This window comes from Cololabis saira, chromosome 17 (genome assembly GCF_033807715.1).
Source record: "Cololabis saira isolate AMF1-May2022 chromosome 17, fColSai1.1, whole genome shotgun sequence".
NCBI lineage: Eukaryota > Metazoa > Chordata > Actinopteri > Beloniformes > Belonidae > Cololabis > Cololabis saira.
In genome coordinates this window covers 24,869,534-24,888,389 of record NC_084603.1, presented here as the reverse complement: position 1 = coordinate 24,888,389, position 18,856 = coordinate 24,869,534, and the positions used below count along the sequence as shown (strand labels likewise).

The following is an 18,856-nucleotide window of genomic DNA, read 5'->3' as shown; positions in this document are numbered from 1 at the left end:
TGCCAACTTTGCTATTACATATCATATTAGAACAAAACTAAAGTTGTAATTTCATTACCGAAATTTGAAGAAAAAAAACAACAACCCCAGCAATATCAAAGTACATGTCAAAATGTTTGAGAATCACATTTGATTTTCATTTAGACCCACATTCAAGGTCCATTTAAGGCATATGCCTTCTGTGTTAGCAAGCCATCTGCAAGTTATTACCTGTGGAAATGTACACGCACACGACTGACAAAAATAAACAGTGGTAATAATAATTACATTCTGACAACAACAATCGTGATATCAAAATGCTAATGCTTATACCAGTGTCTTTACTTATGGTAATAGAACAGATGTATAATAATAGGCAGAGTAATTAGGAACACAGATGAATAGAGAGCCTGAGAAACACAGGAAATGTTAGGGATGATTGAAGCAAGTGGTTTGACTTGAAATGAAAACCCCAGAAATGTTGTTGAAAGCAAAGTATGAGTCTAACAAGGAGGGCAATGGACAGTTCCTTGGCAACTGAAATTAATATGAGTGTTGCAGCCACATGGTGCTGCCAGGATTTTGGCTTTACGGTCTGTAATAATACTTGTGACCTTGCAGCATCTACCTCCAGTAATCTTGAGATTTACTTGTTCTTGTAGCAACAGTTACCAAACATAGTCTTATAGGAACATGCAGTGTATGTCTCACGTAAAACTTGCCTCAGTTATACGTAATGTGATCATTTTGCATTGACTTTATTTATTTTTTTAAGTGATGGACAACATGTGCTAACAATTGTAAATTTACTGTATGATATTGTTAGAAAGTGATACTATTCAGTATCTGAGCGTAACTTGCCTAAAGATGATATGGTCCTATGAAACCATTTAAATTGAAGATAACGCTGCAGCAGTTGTTTTGTAATAAAACCTTCAAGCATGCGGAAAAAGCTGGAATGAAACTAAACAGCTTTGGCTGAAAGTGCCTGTTTGTTAAAAGTAGGTCTTACACTGATGTGATGTTTGATATTTTGCAATTTTAATTCGAAAGTAAGAGATTTTAACCTCAGGTTTTGGATATTGCAATATCTTGAAGTCAAACAGGCACAAAGTAAACAAACAAACAGACAAAAAAACAAACTAAAATCAAGCTGTTGCATGACATATCAGCTTTGCCTTTGGTCAAAGTAACAATACATACGTACTGTGGCTATATTGGAAGTGCTGCCACTGTGGAATGAGTTCAGTGGGGTTGACCGTTTGTCACACATCATGTCGAACTGTGGGTAAAAAGGAGGAGGTAAAGCACTCAAACACTGGACAGATTTCAGTCAGCTTGCAATTAATTCCAGTTTGTGTAAACAGGAATGACAGGCGTGGTTATACAAGAGATAATGACAAACACATTTGTGTGTGAGTAGGCAGAGATGCATGAACCATTTCTACCACTTCATTACATTGAATACGATTATCTGTCTAAGGTAATGTGTTTGTCTTTGTTTTGTTTAATCTGTTTCCTACATTAGCTACATTATTATATATTTTTGGAAATGTGCTATGTTAAGTTTCCAGGTTGTAATCATTTATTATTTTTAACGCATAAAGTAATTCTGTTTGGTTTAAACTAAGGCTGCAACTAATAATAATTGTACTAATTGAATACTCAATGAGTCATTCCGCAGATTGAGTTATTGGATTAGAAATACTTTTGCCTTTTTCTCGAGTTTAGGGAGATTAGAAACAATGGATCTCCTAAAACGATAAACTACTTGAAAACATAGATACTTCACTCAACTTGGAACCACTTTATAAACTCTTTGTAAACTGCAGATGTTCTTATTTTCATGTTGTGTACTTGTACTTGTGTATATAGCTTCTGCAGAAATAACTATATAAAACTAGATGCAACGATCTTATGAATGTGACAAATAAGGAACTGTACTGTCTAATCTAATCAAGCATAACTATAGTACTAGTTCCTTATATGTGATTATAAGATTGTTCCACATCATTATCACCACTTTTAGGCACACTTTTAAATGAGAGCATTTTAGCATTATGAAAGACTTTATTTTGTATCTTAGTTTAGGTGTGAGTCCATTTCTAGATTAGTCAATTTCTAAAAACTAAAATAGCGGGGACGTAGTCAGACAGAGTTATTGCATCGATGGAAAGGGAAACAATACATAACATCCCACCCGTCTCTGGTATTGACAGCAATTAAGCAACTTTGTTATCTTTGGCTACCTCCTCTTCACTATTTTATCTCCTTCATTTTACAATCTGCACCATAAAACTGTGTTGAATTACACTTACAAGTGTTTGGGCCAAACACAGTGAGCACTGAAAATATAGTCAGGTGAACTAAACAAACCTTTAATGGAAAGAATCTACATTAGTGATATTTTTGTAGAGTCAATTGATTATCTCTAAAGATTATTTCAGGCTTGCCTATTGAAGAACTTTTTTTTTCTCCTTTAGTTGAGGGAACAATAAAACAGTAGACTGCCAAGAGGGCTGGTGAAGGAAACACACACACACACACACACACACACACACACACACACACACACACACACACACACACACACACACACACACACACACACACACACACACACACACACACACACACACACACACACACACACACACACACACACACACACACACACGCAAAAACCCCTTTGTTTGAAGATTAAAATGCATATATATGCTTTAGGTTTTACCAAACTTGGTATAATCCATTAATATATATGCAGACAAGGTAAAGAAAAAAGAAGAACTCGCTGGAGAATCAATTAAAGGAGGAGTGATGAATATTAAGATAAATTAGATATATTTTCAAGGTTGAAATTACAATGGTTAAATTAGATTTTCTGATCATTGATATATATTTGGATTTTCTCTAAGTGTTCTAGCAATAAAAAGGTCATTTAATCCAGGAAGTCTGGTAATGACTTGTGCTGCACTCGACACACTCGTCAGGAAAGAAATATTTCAGTTGAATAAGTAAGCAACTTTTTTCCCCTGTATTGCTCATAACTGCATAGGGAACCCCTCACATTGACCCTGTTTTTTCTTTTTTTTTCTTTTTTTCTAAAATAAAAAAAGCCCATGTATTCTCATGGTCTCAGTAATCACTTCTCCTTCCTTTTTGCTGTATTTGACTCAAGGATGAAGGGCTTATGAGAACAAAAGGTAAATTATAGTGAGGAAACCAGTCCAGGGGGACTTCATTAGCCAGTTCAGCTCTGTGTTATAATACTTACTGATACAGACATTATAAAAAAAAAAAAAAGAAATTGGGAGGGGGGTCATTTGGTATTCAGCTGCTGTCAGTGGCTAGTGCTGGCAATTAACAAATGATCTGTGACTAAGTTAAGAAATGTAAGTCTTAGTTGCACACAATGTTCTGATGAAACCGTAGCAGGATTAGTCATTTCCAAAGCATTGCAGTGTTTGTTTTCTGTCTCCATCAAAAAATCTTAATCAGTGCCAAATGGTTATCTCAGTTTTAATTTCTGCAAAAGTGTGCTTCTGTGTGTGTTTTTAGAGGTGCAGCAACCAAATCAGCCCAAATCACGACCCAAGACATTTAATACTAACTCTCCAGAAAGTTCATATTTCCATATTTACACAAGCCAAAGCATAGTGTTAGTCTTATTCGACACGTGTTAATTCTAACTATTTTGTGGTGATTTTTCTGTATCTGCTTACTTCTTACAAATGTGTAATACTTCGGAAAAGTGCAGCGTATGCTTGGATCTAATGGAAAGGAACAGTTTGGTTAGGATTTGGTCATTCTCTTTGTCCCCAGCGCTGAAGATAAAACACAGTGATGGACGTTGAGAAATATTGTCGTTGGAGTGACAGTTTGCAATTATCTTCACTGAAATAGTTGGCTGCTGTACATTTTTTGAGGAGCTATCTTCTTTGTTGTATGATTTGATTTGGTTACATATATATATTCTGATTGAAGTTCACAAGTAAACAATAATAAATTAGTGCAGAGTAGGATAATTTTCCATGATACTTCTTATAAAATTGTATAGATTTATTTTTATACCCTTAACTTAACCCGTAAATCCTACACCAAATTAAGTCAGTAGCAGTTCTACAAAACAAAGGCCAGACTGAAGCTCGGGCTTCTATGGACATTAAATCTTCATACCCTATGACCAAATCACAGTTAAATACAGGAAAATCAGCTTTATTTATTCCAAACTGTGATTATTATACGGTGAATGAAAGCCTCATAACATTTAGGCTTTTATTTAATCATCTGAAGTGTATGTATCCTGACAGGTATAGGAAATGAACTTTCAATATGTCACAAGACTCTGTTTCCTGCTGCTGTCTTGGCCAGGACACTCGTGAAAAAGAGATTTCTAATCTCAACGAGGTTCTCCTGGTTAAATAAAGGTTAAATAAAATAAAAATATAATATAAACTTTGCACAAAAAATTATTTAAATTGTGTTTAGTTGATTATCTCTTTGTTGTAACAATGCTTCTTAGCAATAAGTATAATACCGTTGGAAAGCCTGTTAATTTCTCTTTCAATGGTGCCACATTTGTAAGGAACATGCATTTGTGGGATGAACAGCAGACCCGAGTATGTGGGTTGTGCCTCTTAAAAATTTGCCAAATCTCCTTTACCAATGCCAAACAGATTATTTTCCTGTTGCTGTTGACTTGTTTTCAGAGTCTGGTACCCGAGTTGCTGCCAATCAGGTGCCAATCAGACACAGGTACCGTAGGCTGTCTTCTACAGATTTGCAGTCAAGGATTGCAGGACAATATGCCCAACGATTCTCTGCCCAGACAATCTGGAACAGCATGTACGCAGCCAATCCCCGGTCTCATAGGGCTGCCATGACTGCCCTTCACTTTCAGGCCTGTTTGCGCTGGTGTTGGCAACACGTGCACTTGAACCTGAACATGCATGTTCGACAGCCTGGAGGTGCCAGGCTGTTGTGGCTGTGTATGGTTCTTCCACACACTACTGAGGCTCCTGTTTGTTATATACATTGTTAAGTTGCCAATACGTGTTGTCTCAAACTTCAATCATCCAGTCCACCAAACACCAAACACGAGTCAGTAGCGAAATACAGGTAAGTGTTTAGCATTGGCAGAGAAGATTTGGCAGATTTTCCATGGGCCCAACCCACATACTCAGGTCTGCTGTTCATCCTACGAAAGCAGGTTCCTTACAAATGTGGTACAATTTAAAAGGGAAATAAAAAGGCTTTCCAACGGTATAAGAACTATTGCCAGGAAACATTGTTACAACAAAGAAATAATCTACCAAACATAAATGTCCTTATTTTTTGTTTTAAGATTACAAAAAGCTTAATTTCAGGTTCACTATATTTGTTGCTGTAGAACTAAAGCACATCAAATCATGTAGCATTGTCAAAGCTGAGACACACCAAAGAGAAGTGTTCTTGATTGTCTGTTGTCTGGGTCTTTTTTTCATAACTTCCATCATATCAGGACTGTTAGACCCTATTTTCTTTAATTTTGTCATCGAGTCTGCCAGGGGGAGGAATCGTGTTGCCTGGCCTGAATAAATAACTCTGTTATGTTTTGATGCATGAGGCGTAAATGTGTTCTAAATTGGTGAATAAAACGACAGGTTCCAGCAGCGCCAATGACAGTAAATTGTACTGAGGTGAGAGACGAGAATGAATGTATGATTGAAGGTCAACCATCACATATCGTGAGTTATTATAAACGGAAGAAAGACGCCTGACTGGTCCCGAAGTGTCGAACAATAAAGAATTTAAATAAATCGCCAAAGTATGGAGAACAAGGTGTTTTTCTTTTTTTAAAGAAACAGTGTCATCACAAATTTGCCAGTGCAGGGTGGGGAAATATGAACTGAATATGACACAAAATGTCAGAGGTACTGTAGGACTTCAGAATTGCTTTCCCTACATTTTAATATTGACTAGATATGAATGCATATATATATATATATATATATATATATATATATATATATATATATATATATATATATATATATATATATATATATATATATATATAAATATATATGCTGCCAGCAGTTTTATAATGATTACGTGAATCTGAGTAAAATTACGCCAGAAAAACATGATGTTGAGTCTTGTGAACATTTTCTGATTTGTATTCAGTTCTTTACTATGCACTATGCAGAGCATGTTTATTAGCTGCTTTGGAGGACACTAGTTGACTTCAAAACCACACAGCATGGTTGCTGAGAAGGAGCTGCCCTGTGGGTATGAAGCGAAGCCTCTGCAGAGATAGAAGAAGTCATGGGTATTAAGGAAAGGAATAGTACCACAGCCACGCTGGTGCAGAACCACAACCATGACATTGTGTTTGATGACTTTTTATCTTTGACTCAAAACATAAAGGTGCTGTGATGTCAAGAATGAGAGCAGTTTTATTCCCATCAGTTATTCATTAAACTGTAATGCATTGGGACTTTCCTATGGAGCTAGAACAGTCTCATAATTGACAAATGCACAGGACAAGTTTTACAAATGCACAGACCAATTTGCAAATACACACACCGTTTCACACATGCACAGAACAATTCACACGTGCGTAGGACAAGATATACAAATGTATTTTTGATGCACACACAAATATAACCTGATTTACAAACGTTTTTTTGTCTGTGAGCTGCGCTGGATTTGTGTGTGACTTTTGAGACTCCTCTGACGTGACTCGATCCACAAATAGGTTTTTTTTAACACGGAAGGATCTGCAACCAATCAGATTAAAGGGGCGGGTACACCTGCTGTTTGAACTGCGTTCGCTTAGAAAAGTGATTAATATTTCGAGTTGGTGGAGTAAAGATAAATAAACAGCAACAGGAGATATGTGCATGTGTGAAACGGTGTGTGTATTTGCAAATCGGTCTGTGCATTTGTAAAACTTGTCCTGTGCATTTGTCAATTATGAGACTGTTCTAGCTCCATACTTTCCTTCAGCATTTGAGAACAAATGCTTTTGGCGTTAATTATTTTTCCAAATAGTTTAATGTGGTCAGTGCTTTTAAATATTTTGAAATTATTTGTCTTAGTGTCCTCCTAGTTTCCTCTCACTATTTGTGGTCTAAGATGATGATAATAGATAATATGTTGCACGTAATGAGTCTAATTTGGTCTCCACCTGTATTGTGAAGTCCCATTCCCGCACTTAAAAGGCTCATCCAGTGACTGATTTCTCTGAAGGGAGCTTTGGCTCAAACCTGCCTCTATTTGTCAATGTGTTTGCTCCACAGCTATCTGTCTTCTCAGTGATGGATTTTCCTGCTGCAGAAAGATTGCTTTGTGTCTGGTACAAAACTTCAATACGTCTGCTGTCCCATTATGTCTGGGCCTTTATCACATCTTTCGGTTGCTTCTAAAATTTCATCATCACCACCTTCTTAGTACTGAACTGCACTCCTACTGTTGTTCTTTATGGACATTAGACTTCAAATGAGCTTTTTGAGTGTATTTTCTGTGTAAAGCAAAAGCACCACATACTTCAAGACTTTGAGTAATTACAAACCGGATTCGGTTGAAGTTGGGAAATTGTGTAAAATGTAAATAAAAACAAAATACAACGATTTGAAAATCCTTCTCAACCTATATTTAATTGAATACACTACAAAGACAACATATTTAATGTTCAAACTGATAAACTTAATTGTTTTTTGCCAAATAATAATTACCTTAGAATTTCATGGCTGCAACACGTCCAGTAGAAGTTGGGAAAGGTGGCAAAAAATACTGAGAAAGCTGAGAAAAGCTCATCAAACACCTATTTGGAACATCCCACATGTGATCAGGCTAATTGGAAACAGGTGGGTTCCATGATTGGGTATAAAAGGAGCCTCCCCAAACATGCTCAGTCATTCACAAGCAAGGATGGGGCGAGGGTCACCACTTTGTCCACAACTGCGTGAGAAAATAGTTGAACAGTTTAAGAACAACATTTCTCAAAGCAAAATTGCAAGGAATTTAGGGATTTCAACATCTACGGTCAATAATATCATCAAATGGTTCAGAGAATCTGGTGAAATCACTGCACGTAAGCACCATGGCCGGAAACCAAGACTGAATGACCGTGACCTTCGATCCCTCAGATGGCACTGCCTTAAAAACTGACATGAGTGTGTAAAGGATGTCAGTAAATACAGTTCGTCACTACATCAGTAAGGGCGGGTTAAAACTCTACCATGCAAAGCAAAAGCCATTTTTGAACAACATCCATAAACGCCGCCGGGTTATCTGGGCCCGAGCTCATGTAAAATGGACTGATGCACAATGGAAAAGTGTTTTGTGGTCTGATGAGTCCACTTTTCTAATTGTTTTTGGAAACACTGGACGTCGTGTCCTCCGGACCAAAGAGGAAGCGAACCATCCGGACTGTTATCAACGCAAAGTTCAAAAGCAGCATCTGTGATGGTATGGGGGTGCATTAGTTCCCATGGCATGGGTGACTTACATTTCTGTAAAGGAACATAAATGCTGAAAAGTAGATACAGATTTTCCCAACACCTCCCAAGTCGCCTCCCAACTCTCATCAGGTGAAAGGCAGGGGTACACCCTGGAGCGGAGTTGTTATAGTTAATAAAAACTAAAACTAAAACTGAAACTAACAGTGAAAAAAATTATCCTGTTTACTGAACTACAAATAAAAACTACAGATTCTTTATAAAATTTAAATTAAATAAATACTAAGATTAACAATGCAAACCTAATGAAATGAAATAGAATTAGAAATTAAAATTCACTTTGTTCTCATTATCATTTCATGCTTTGTTTTTCAGATTTTTTTTGGCTTAATTTTCTAATAATTGACTCTTTTTTTCTCATTTTAATTACTCAAAGATAAGAATCAAGGATGTTTATCTGTAAGTCAGCACCTCTACTGAATAATTAAACTACATTAATTAAAATTAAACTGCTGATTAGCTTCTTTAACTAAAACTAAACAGAAATAATCAAACAAAATGAAAAAACCAAATAAAAAAATTCAGAGCTATTAACTCTGCCCTAGACAGGTCGCTAGTGCATTGCAAGGCCACATACTCACTTCTATCACCTTTTAACCAAACACACTTGTTTTTTGACTGTGAGAGGAAACCAGAGTACCTGGAGAAAACCCTCACAAAGAGAACATACAAACTCCATTTGTAAAGAGATTAAATTGCTGCATTTTCATCCTGACTGATTTCTTAAAAAAAAAAAAAAATTTAAAAGGCCAACAGTGGAATATAAAAGGAAAATGTGTTGTTATCTTTTAAAACTATTTTTTCATTTTACCTTCCCTCTCAAAATCCTCAACATTTATTTTCCTTATAAATTCAGCTGCCAGAATACACAGCGCCTTACCTGCTGCAGACACTGTCCAGATGTATTTTTCCAGATTTTCTCATGTAGCAGGAACACATTTTTGTGTTTGGTTGTATTTTATGCAGTTCTTCAGTAACCCAGCGCGCTTGTTATTCTGCAGGCATGGAATGCATTTTTGAGCCACCGACCAACGTCTCTTCATGCCTGCAATAAGTAATACATCCTTTAAACCGTCACCTTTTGCTGGATAAGATCTTTAAAGGATACATTTACTCTGGCCTTTTGAAAAACTTTAGTTATCTTAGTTGTAGTTTCATAAAGTTCCTTGTCGTTGCACAAAAAAATGAAATGATGCTACTCGCAGCATTGTGTGGACTTTTGAAGGAATGAATTTGCCCTTTGGTAAAAAACTGGATCAAAAGTACTCATGTTATACTGTATTCTTCTTTACCAAACAACATGATTTGAATCGAGAGTTAACTACATTACTCATTTCAACTGTTGCTCAGGCTGCAGAGCTTAAGTGCAGCTCCATTTAGTCAAGACTCTTACATTTTATTAGCTGCAAATGACTCAGTCACACTTAAGGTGATGTTTTAACACTGAATGTTATCGGCTGGCTGCACAAGTTGTTGCTGCTTTGCTGTACACATTGTATGACATACCACATTATGACAAAGATACATTGCAGGTGTACCACTTCTAAATTGCTGAAGTAATCATGTAAATTTGAGAAATAATTTCAACCACGGCGGCAGCTGAGGGATGCTGGCTCAGATGGAATTATATGAACTATTTTATATTACAGTACACAGGTTTTTATAGTGATTTAGTAAATATAATTTGGAGCAGATGGGCTACAGACATAAGGTAGGTCTGGATCTCAAGCACAAGAAACAAGTGATTCTCAGGTGTACAATCAGGATAATCTCAGAAACAGAACATGAAACACTCAGACACACTCATTGCACTAAAATTGACTGTTCCTTCTTCGGCTGATACTCATTTAGCATGAATGCATTGTTTTTGCCGACTACTTCATGATGCAAGTCCTATAGTGATGCTTTTCGTAAGAAGTAGAAACTCCTGACTTCTGACTGGGAGCAATCAAAGAAAGCGCCACTGAATGTAACTAGAGGTTTTGTCAGCAATTGGGAACGACAATTACTCCAAAAGAGGATAGCTGCAGAAAAAAAAACCCCCATAAACATTTTAAGGGCCAGGAGAGACCAGAGTAAGGCCCAGTGTTTTGACTGATATGGAGATAATCGCGGCATATTGGTATGTAAGATACTGTAGGTGTGACTCATTAATCCTATGCCATCAGATATAAACAGGAATATGTCTAAAATGTCCTCCCTGCAGTTCATTATACTCTTATTTGACTATAAAATTACAGGATGTATTGTTTTTTGCCACTACGACCATTAGCTGGATTATTGTTGTGCAGATGGATGTATGAGGCATTGATTCAGGCAGCGACTAAAGGGAGATGATTTGGACTTTTTAAAGTTGATCAAACAAAAATATTCAGTCTCGTTTTCTACCTTCTGTAGCTTTACACTGGGGACGCTTGGAGTTCCTGCTTGAAGCGCATTGCCTAGTCAAAATAAGAGCTAACTAAGGTCTGTGGCCCAGAATTGGTTGGCTTGCTAATTCAGACATGGCTTGACTTTCCAAATGTTTTTTTTAGGGAAAGTCATCACAATAAAGAAACACACAATTAGCCAGCTTTCAAAATAGTTTTTCCACAACACAAACAAACCAAACAAAGGAACTGGAAACATTTTCAAAAACAATAAGAATGAGGACAAGCTACTGCCAGAACCATGACGTTTATCCCCAGAGACTAAACCTTGCTGATTTGATTGATGACTCGCAAACTTTTATCTTTAATGTTAATTTTAAGATTATTAGTAAAATGTCCTCTAAATTATTATATATGATGCAATAAACGTTTAAGCATACGTATCCCTATTTTGGAAATCTTGGGATAAGTGGAGTGAAGCATCATAATTATCCTGACATTTGCATTCTAGCTCAAAGTTTTACTCCATTTATGTACAATCACAAAGCTACGCTGGCGGTAGATGTTGGCATTGTTAAAGGAAATGTCACAATATATCCCAGAGCCTATTAGATAAAAGGCAGCAGTTTACTTCGGGAGTTCTTATCAGTACTGTGCTGAGCCAGCCCATGTAAGCCCCAGATACACAAATGAAGACGACTCCGGTCTGAAACTTTGCATTTTCATTGCAATCCACAACTCTTCATACATGACAAAAGTTCTGTAACAAGGCACCTACTTGGAGGATTTTCAAAATGGAAAGTGATAATGTTTCAGGTACGCAAGTTTTTCATTTTTCATAACATGACCTTCTAGCTTTTCCCAGTTACTCAACAAATTACCCAGAAGTACTTGAGCCTTAAAAATGAGTAATAACACTCTCTTCATTTTATCTTTTGAACCTCTGTCTTAGAAATTTAGTTATTTGGTTTACACAACCTCTCTGGAATTTTTCCTTTTTAAAGTCTGCGATAGAAATCAAACCATGAGTCCTCGTCGTGTTGTGAAGAATCTGCATGCGGTATCTTCTGGACATTGTTTCATAGATGAACACCAATATGATGATGAATTATTACAGCTTCCACATTTGCTGAGCTGCCGATGGACGATAAAGAATTGAACGCCCTGAGCCGAGCGTACGATTCTTACTAACAGGCATAGTTTTGGGTGTTTTATTCACAAAAGTTTCCATGAGCAAGCTAAGCCGAACACAGCGAATGTCATCTTTTAAACACGAGTATGAGAGTCACAGTCGGTAAAATTATTTCTTTATTACAGCTTTGACTCATTTTTTTTTTTCCCCCAGTCATTCTTTCAGTTTCTTTTTCTTACACTGGTTAAATGTCATTGAGCTGAAAGTCTGACACGGAATAAAAAGTGTATTTTCTTTATCGGAAAACACAATGCTCATTTATTTTGTGTCACACTACTTTCTTCTTTGGATGTTCATTTACTGTCTCTCTCTCTCTCTTTGTTCCCCCCTGTGCTCACTCCTTTTCACTTTTCGGTAGGCTGATGATTGTACATAGGGTGCCACTAAGAAACCTAATTGCAAAGGATTATTCCCGGACATTTGCTCCAGTTTCATCAAAACTCCTTTTAAACCGAGGGGACATCTGTCCTGGGGACCTTTTCTCTTCTCCTTTGCTGCTCTGATCTGATATGAACCATGGCGAAAGGGATTTTCAAACATGAAGTTTGACCTTATGTAACTGTTAAACTTTGTTATTCTTTTTTTCACTTAACAGAAAAATAACAGTTTTCATATTATGTGTAGGTTTTCACTTTCAGTTTTTATTTAAAGATACTTTTGTACAAAGGAAGCATCCAGTTTAGTGAGTGTTTTTCTTTCATTCACCGATTCTTTTTTCAGATGTGAATATTTGATTTGTTGGCAACTTCAGTCTTCACTTGGAACCAAGCTGTTTCTTCCTTTTTTAGGAGCCAAGGTGTCAGAAGATGCTAATTGATGATTCTGGCTTTAATTAGTATAGCCTGTTTTAGTGATATCATCAATTCTTTACAGGCTATGCTAATCTGTGCCAGAATCAGCAATGCAATTGGGATGGATCGGTTTCTCCATGACGTGAATTTAGACAGACTTCTTGCACTGCTGTCATTCCCTTGAATTTCTTGCCTGATGTTATGCTGATTTTCAGTCAAAGCTTTGAAATATGTCTGAAGAAGAAGAAGAACAACAACAACAACAAAAGGCAGCTTCTCCAGGCAGATGGTCACTGGTAAGGCCCTTAACAAAGTAAATGTCTCTAGTGAAGTTACATTTTGCAATAACTTGAATGGAAAAAATACCAGGAGGCCCATATGTCTTGTGTTTTGTAGTCAAGTGTCCTTTACTGAGAGTGATGGGCAATACACTTTGATGAGTATAAATGACATTTACACTCAGCAGCGACTTGATGAGTGTAAATGTCAAAGATGATGTCAGCATCTCATACCGCTTGCTGGAAATCTGGATCAATGCTATAAAAATGTACATTCAATCGTGGCTCTATATCATCGCTATCTATTTTTTCAATTACCCCCATATGTCACTGGGGCGTAACCTGTAGACATGTCATTAAACAGCATGCAGGGACCTTAAAAAAGTCATTATCGCTGCAGGAGCCCATTTGACCTCTATAATGATCAATTTAACACTGTTGTACACTTTTTACAATTATAACTTTGAAGAGCATAATCTGAATCCAAACCTCGATACGGCTCAACTCTGTCATTTCCAATCATTTTTCCCCCTATGTTTCATTTTAGAGGGAATTATTATTTTTTGTAACAGAAATAACCTTTTTAATAGACCCATCATCCATTTAAATTGTATCCATGGTTAGCATCTGTTTAATTACAGCTGTATATTAACACTCATTAGTTATTTCTTCGCCTGGCTGGTCTCACAGATCTTTCATCACCACATTACATAAAAAAGGGAAATAAGGCCAGATTTACTACGGCTTTGAGCCAAACACAAACCCTGTTTTATTGTCGGTGTTAACTAAAACACTGTGTGGAGTGTGGATATAAAGAATTATGTGTCTACTGCTTCCAGAGTTTAAAATTCGGGGAGGAGAGTATTTTAAATTCCTATCAAGCGTCCATTGAGCAATTCACTGCTGACAGCAACTATTGTTATAGCTGAAAAAAAAACCTTGTTTGACGTGTCTGTGATAGTTCCCATGAGGAGGAGGACCACCAACAGAAGGAAAAGGCGCTGAAGAAAGATTTTTCATTTGTAAAAATGTATATACACTGCAAAAAGGCCTCATTGTTAGCTAAACTGTGTTATTCTTGATTGACTGAAGGAAATCTAAGATTATGTGAAACATCTCACTAGTTGTTGCAACACTCGTTGCACCAAAACACAACAACTTCTGTAGATCATAGTCCACATTTTCACCCTTTGTTGTCTCTGGCTGAGGAGAGACAAAAGCTTACCACACAGCCAGCAGGTAATTATATACTGCAAAGTTTAAATTCATGTGTCTTCATTTTCTGAAATAGTAGCTGTTTAAAGATAAGCCAGTGGAAGACAAAAGGTAGGGGTCATAGCTGGCCGTGAGGTACAGTACATCCAAAAAGTTTTAGATTTTCCTTATTTGGGCTAATTTGAAAGCATCTAACCTGAAGATCGAAGTCAAAACACTCATGGAAGTTTATTTTGGTAGTGCTGATGAAGTCCCCCCCCCCCCCTTAATCTGAGCCAAAGGGTGCAGCTTAAATACTTGAACAGATCAGATGATTAGACTCATACATAGATGGTCTGTTGCTACATGAAACAAGCTGTTCCTTCATTTCTGGTAAATGACAGGATGATTATTAACAGGTCTGTTTTATTGCAACTCTGCGTTAATTAGCGCTGCTCCTGGTAGACTGCTTTGCTCATTATTGGAACGAGCTAGTTGTGCCTGTGTTTGTAGATCAGTGCAATTTTGGAACCTCATCAGCAGAACTAGTCACTCCCATCAGTGCTGATTATGATTTGCAACCGCACACTAATTTGCCCAGTTCTGGCCTGAGTGTGTTCAAATTAAATGCCAGGACTTTTGAAAGTGACAAGCTTCTCTTCTATTGACTTGGTTACCAGGATGATGAGCCCTGACCCGGATGATGATAACAGAATGTAATTATTAAGCATCATTTTGCCTCTTTGACCACCCAAAGAACTTTTTACAGTACTATCCACATCCACCCACTGAGACACATTCATGCAGAATTATTTATGTTATGCAAACATTCATACACCCGTGAATGACAGGTGCAGTGTGAAATTCAATATTTGTCCATGGACTTTTTGACATGTGGACCAGGGAACCCGATAACCACCAGTGACTTCCATCACTCCAGAAAACTAGCCAATCCAGTGGTGAGCCAGGGAAGCATAAAGGATGTTTTGTAAAGTTTTAACAAGAAACAATGCATTGCACCACAATGTTTTCCATCATAAGCTATGTATTTACTCACCTCACTGTAGCACGGACAATCCCTGATGTCCGCATATGCTAATTCATTCATTTGAAAATGTTCTTTGTCTGTTGTTCTTTCGCTGATGATCTGCGAAAATCTACCCACAAAAAGCTTGCACTGTTCCCTCCTTCCTTCAGCCCATTTTTAAACACACAACTCATGTTGTGCACATCTTTGTTCCTCATATTACTGTGCGTGTGTTTTGTCGACAGTGCATGAGCTGAAATGTAAACAGATCGGTGTGTGTGTGTGTGTGTGTGTGTGTGTGTGTGTGTGTGTGTGTGTGTGTGTGTGTGTGTGTGTGTGTGTGTGTGTGCGTGTGCGTGTGCGTGTGCGTGTGCGTGCGCGTGCGCGTGCGTGCAGGGGTGTGTTTCCTTCACCAGCCCTCTTGGCAGTCTACTGTTTTCTTGTTCCCTCAACTAAAGGAGAAAAAAAAGTTCTTCAATAGGCAAGCCTGAAATAATCTTTACAGATAATCAATTGACTCTACAAAAATATCACTAATGTAGATTCTTTCCATTAAAGGTTTGTTTAGTTCACCTGACTATATTTTCAGTGGTCACTGTGTTTGGCCCAAACAATTGTAAGTGTAATTCAACACAGTTTTATGGTGCAGATTGTAAAATGAAGGAGATAAAATAGTGAAGAGGAGGTAGCCAAAGATAACAAAGTTGCTTAATTGCTGTCAATACCAGAGACGGGTGGGATGTTATATATTGTTTCCCTTTCCATCGATGCAATAACTCTGTCTGACTACGTCCCCGCTATTTTAGTTTTTAGAAATGGACTAATCTAGAAATGGACTCACACCTAAACTAAGATACAAAATAAAGTCTTTCATAATGCTAAAATGCTCTCATTTAAAAGTGTGCCTAAAAGTGGTGATAATGATGTGGAACAATCTTATAATCACATATAAGGAACTAGTACTATAGTTATGCTTGATTAGATTAGACAGTACAGTTCCTTATTTGTCACATTCATAAGATCGTTGCATCTAGTTTTATATAGTTATTTCTGCAGAAGCTATATACACAAGTACAAGTACAAGTACACAACATGAAAATAAGAACATCTGCAGTTTACAAAGAGTTTATAAAGTGGTTCCAAGTTGAGTGAAGTATCTATGTTTTCAAGTAGTTTATTGTTTTAGGAGATCCATTGTTTCTAATCTCCCTAAACTCGAGAAAAAGGCAAAAGTATTTCTAATCCAATAACTCAATCTGCGGAATGACTCATTGAGTATTCAATTAGTACAATTATTATTAGTTGCAGCCTTAGTTTAAACCAAACAGAATTACTTTATGCGTTAAAAATAATAAATGATTACAACCTGGAAACTTAAAGCAGCACAACGTAACTTTCAGCTTTTCTGAGTTTGGCGGCATCTTTTGGACAAAAGCGGTAGTGTTTTACCAGAAAGAACACTACGTTTCCCATGAGCACCAGCGCGTACTGCCGGAAAACTCCTGTCCCGTCGCTGCATTTGTTTTGATAGAAGACGGGATGCTTTTCTGTTTCACCAAGTGAACAGACAGAACACAAAAAAAAAGATGTTAAACTGCTGGAAAGGAACTGGAATTTACCGGGATACCTTAAACAAGGAAGCCAGGGAGCAGTATATGGAGAAAATAATGATTATTAACGGTCTGGATCCATATGAAATCTCTACTGAAGAGCCATATGTTTCAATAAATTTGTATAATACAACATACAGTACATGTTTTGTATACCTCTTACTTCTCTTTTCTTTTTTTTTTTTGAACGCTGTATTATGCTGAAGAGGCTCCTCGTGAGATTATTTTTTTCCTCTGCAGCTACAAATAAGAGTTAATATTTTTTCCTCAACAAACTAGTTTTATCTGAAGATTGGGGTTAATTGCACCGCAGAGAGCTGGCCAGCAACTGCGTTTAGCTGGCGAAGTGGGGAATAAAACCCGTGTTTTGATCCGACGCCCGTCTGTGTGAGTGTTTGTGGTTTAAGCCTGTTTATGGTTCTGCGTTAAATCGACGCAGAGCCTACGGCGTAAGGGACGCGGCGACGCGCGCCGTACGTTGCGCATCGCCACGTACCCTACGCCGTAGGTGTGCGTCGATTTAACGCAGAACCATAATTCAGGCTTTACTGTGTGTTTGGTCGTTACAGCCGCGATCCAAAGCGAGCCGACGACTCTTTCACTCTTTTACTCCGTTATATCAGATACTTGGCCTGCGTGGTTCTGCCTCCGAGCAGGAAACCGTTGAAAAGTTAAACCATTAGGATCTTTTCCCTGTTCTGTTATATGTGGAGCTGCTGCTGCTGCTGCTGCAGCAACGGGTTACCAGCTTCTGCGGAGCTCTGCGCTCCAAGCCCCGCCCATTTTCGTCTCGACTGCGAATCGGGAAGGAGGGGGAAGTGACGTATGTGCCGTAAAGCAGTCAAAGCCGTAAAATTTGTAGTTTTTTAGTGTGGCAGGGTTCCTACCATGCTCCTCAAAGTTACATAGTGCCAGTGAAGGCGATACAGACCCCCTCAGATCATGAAAGAGGTGTCATTAAACCTGTTGGAAGTTGATGTACCATCACAATGACTCTGGAAATATGATATTAAGGTGGAAAAGTTACGTAGTGTCGCTTTAACATAGCACATTTCCAAAAATATATAATAATGTAGCTAATGTAGGAAACAGATTAAACAAAACAAAGACAAACACATTACCTTAGACAGATAATCGTATTCAATGTAATGAAGTGTATGTATGTGTATATGTATATGTATCTGTATGTACGTATATGTATGTATGTATATAAATGTATGTATGTATCGGTACACAAAAATCCCAGTTTGGTTCATTTTCCGTACAGTAAGGTAAAGAAACACAAATCATAAAAATAGCTTTTTGTTTAATTTTCAACTTTTGCAAACAACAGTTTATAAATTTTCTTATAAATATATATAAATATATAAGTAAAAAATATGATACTGCTTACATACACATACTGCCGCCGCACCTCTGTATCGGTGTTATATGACCTGAAACGACACGAAGGTCAATCGATCGTTTTTTTCTTGTAATATCTAACTGCATCAAATGTTATCATTTGCAAAATGTCTCTGGTCAAAATACTTAAATTATTTGTGGTCACATGATTGAAGTTCACGTGAGAGGGCTGAACGCAATTTCCTGCTTTTTGAATACCCAATCAGCAGAGACCCCCCCCACCAGGTAACCCTGCTGGGCCGAAAGACGGCCCTCTCCTGCTACAGGGCTGTTTTTTGCCCCATAAAGGTTCCTGAAGGCTACATTACAGGGTTTTTCCTGGTAATGGAAACGGGCAATCGGCCCGGCCCCAAAAAACCTACCTGGAATGCCCCCAGTGGAAACCCGCCTTATGGTTGCAGATCCACCGCTATAAAAACACCAATGGCATTGGATCTGAATTCCTGGCAAAAGCCTATTTAAATACCAAAGGTAGCTGCGTTGACACGGTGCTGGTTTCTTTCCTTGC

The 18,856-nt window shown here is 37.6% G+C and overlaps 1 protein-coding gene across 1 annotated transcript in view; it reads left to right on the top strand.

The window, feature by feature from the left end:
- The window catches only part of chrm3a (cholinergic receptor, muscarinic 3a), a 109,066-nt gene that overhangs the window by 39,892 nt on the left and 50,318 nt on the right, over nucleotides 1–18,856 (top strand). The window lies entirely within an intron of this gene.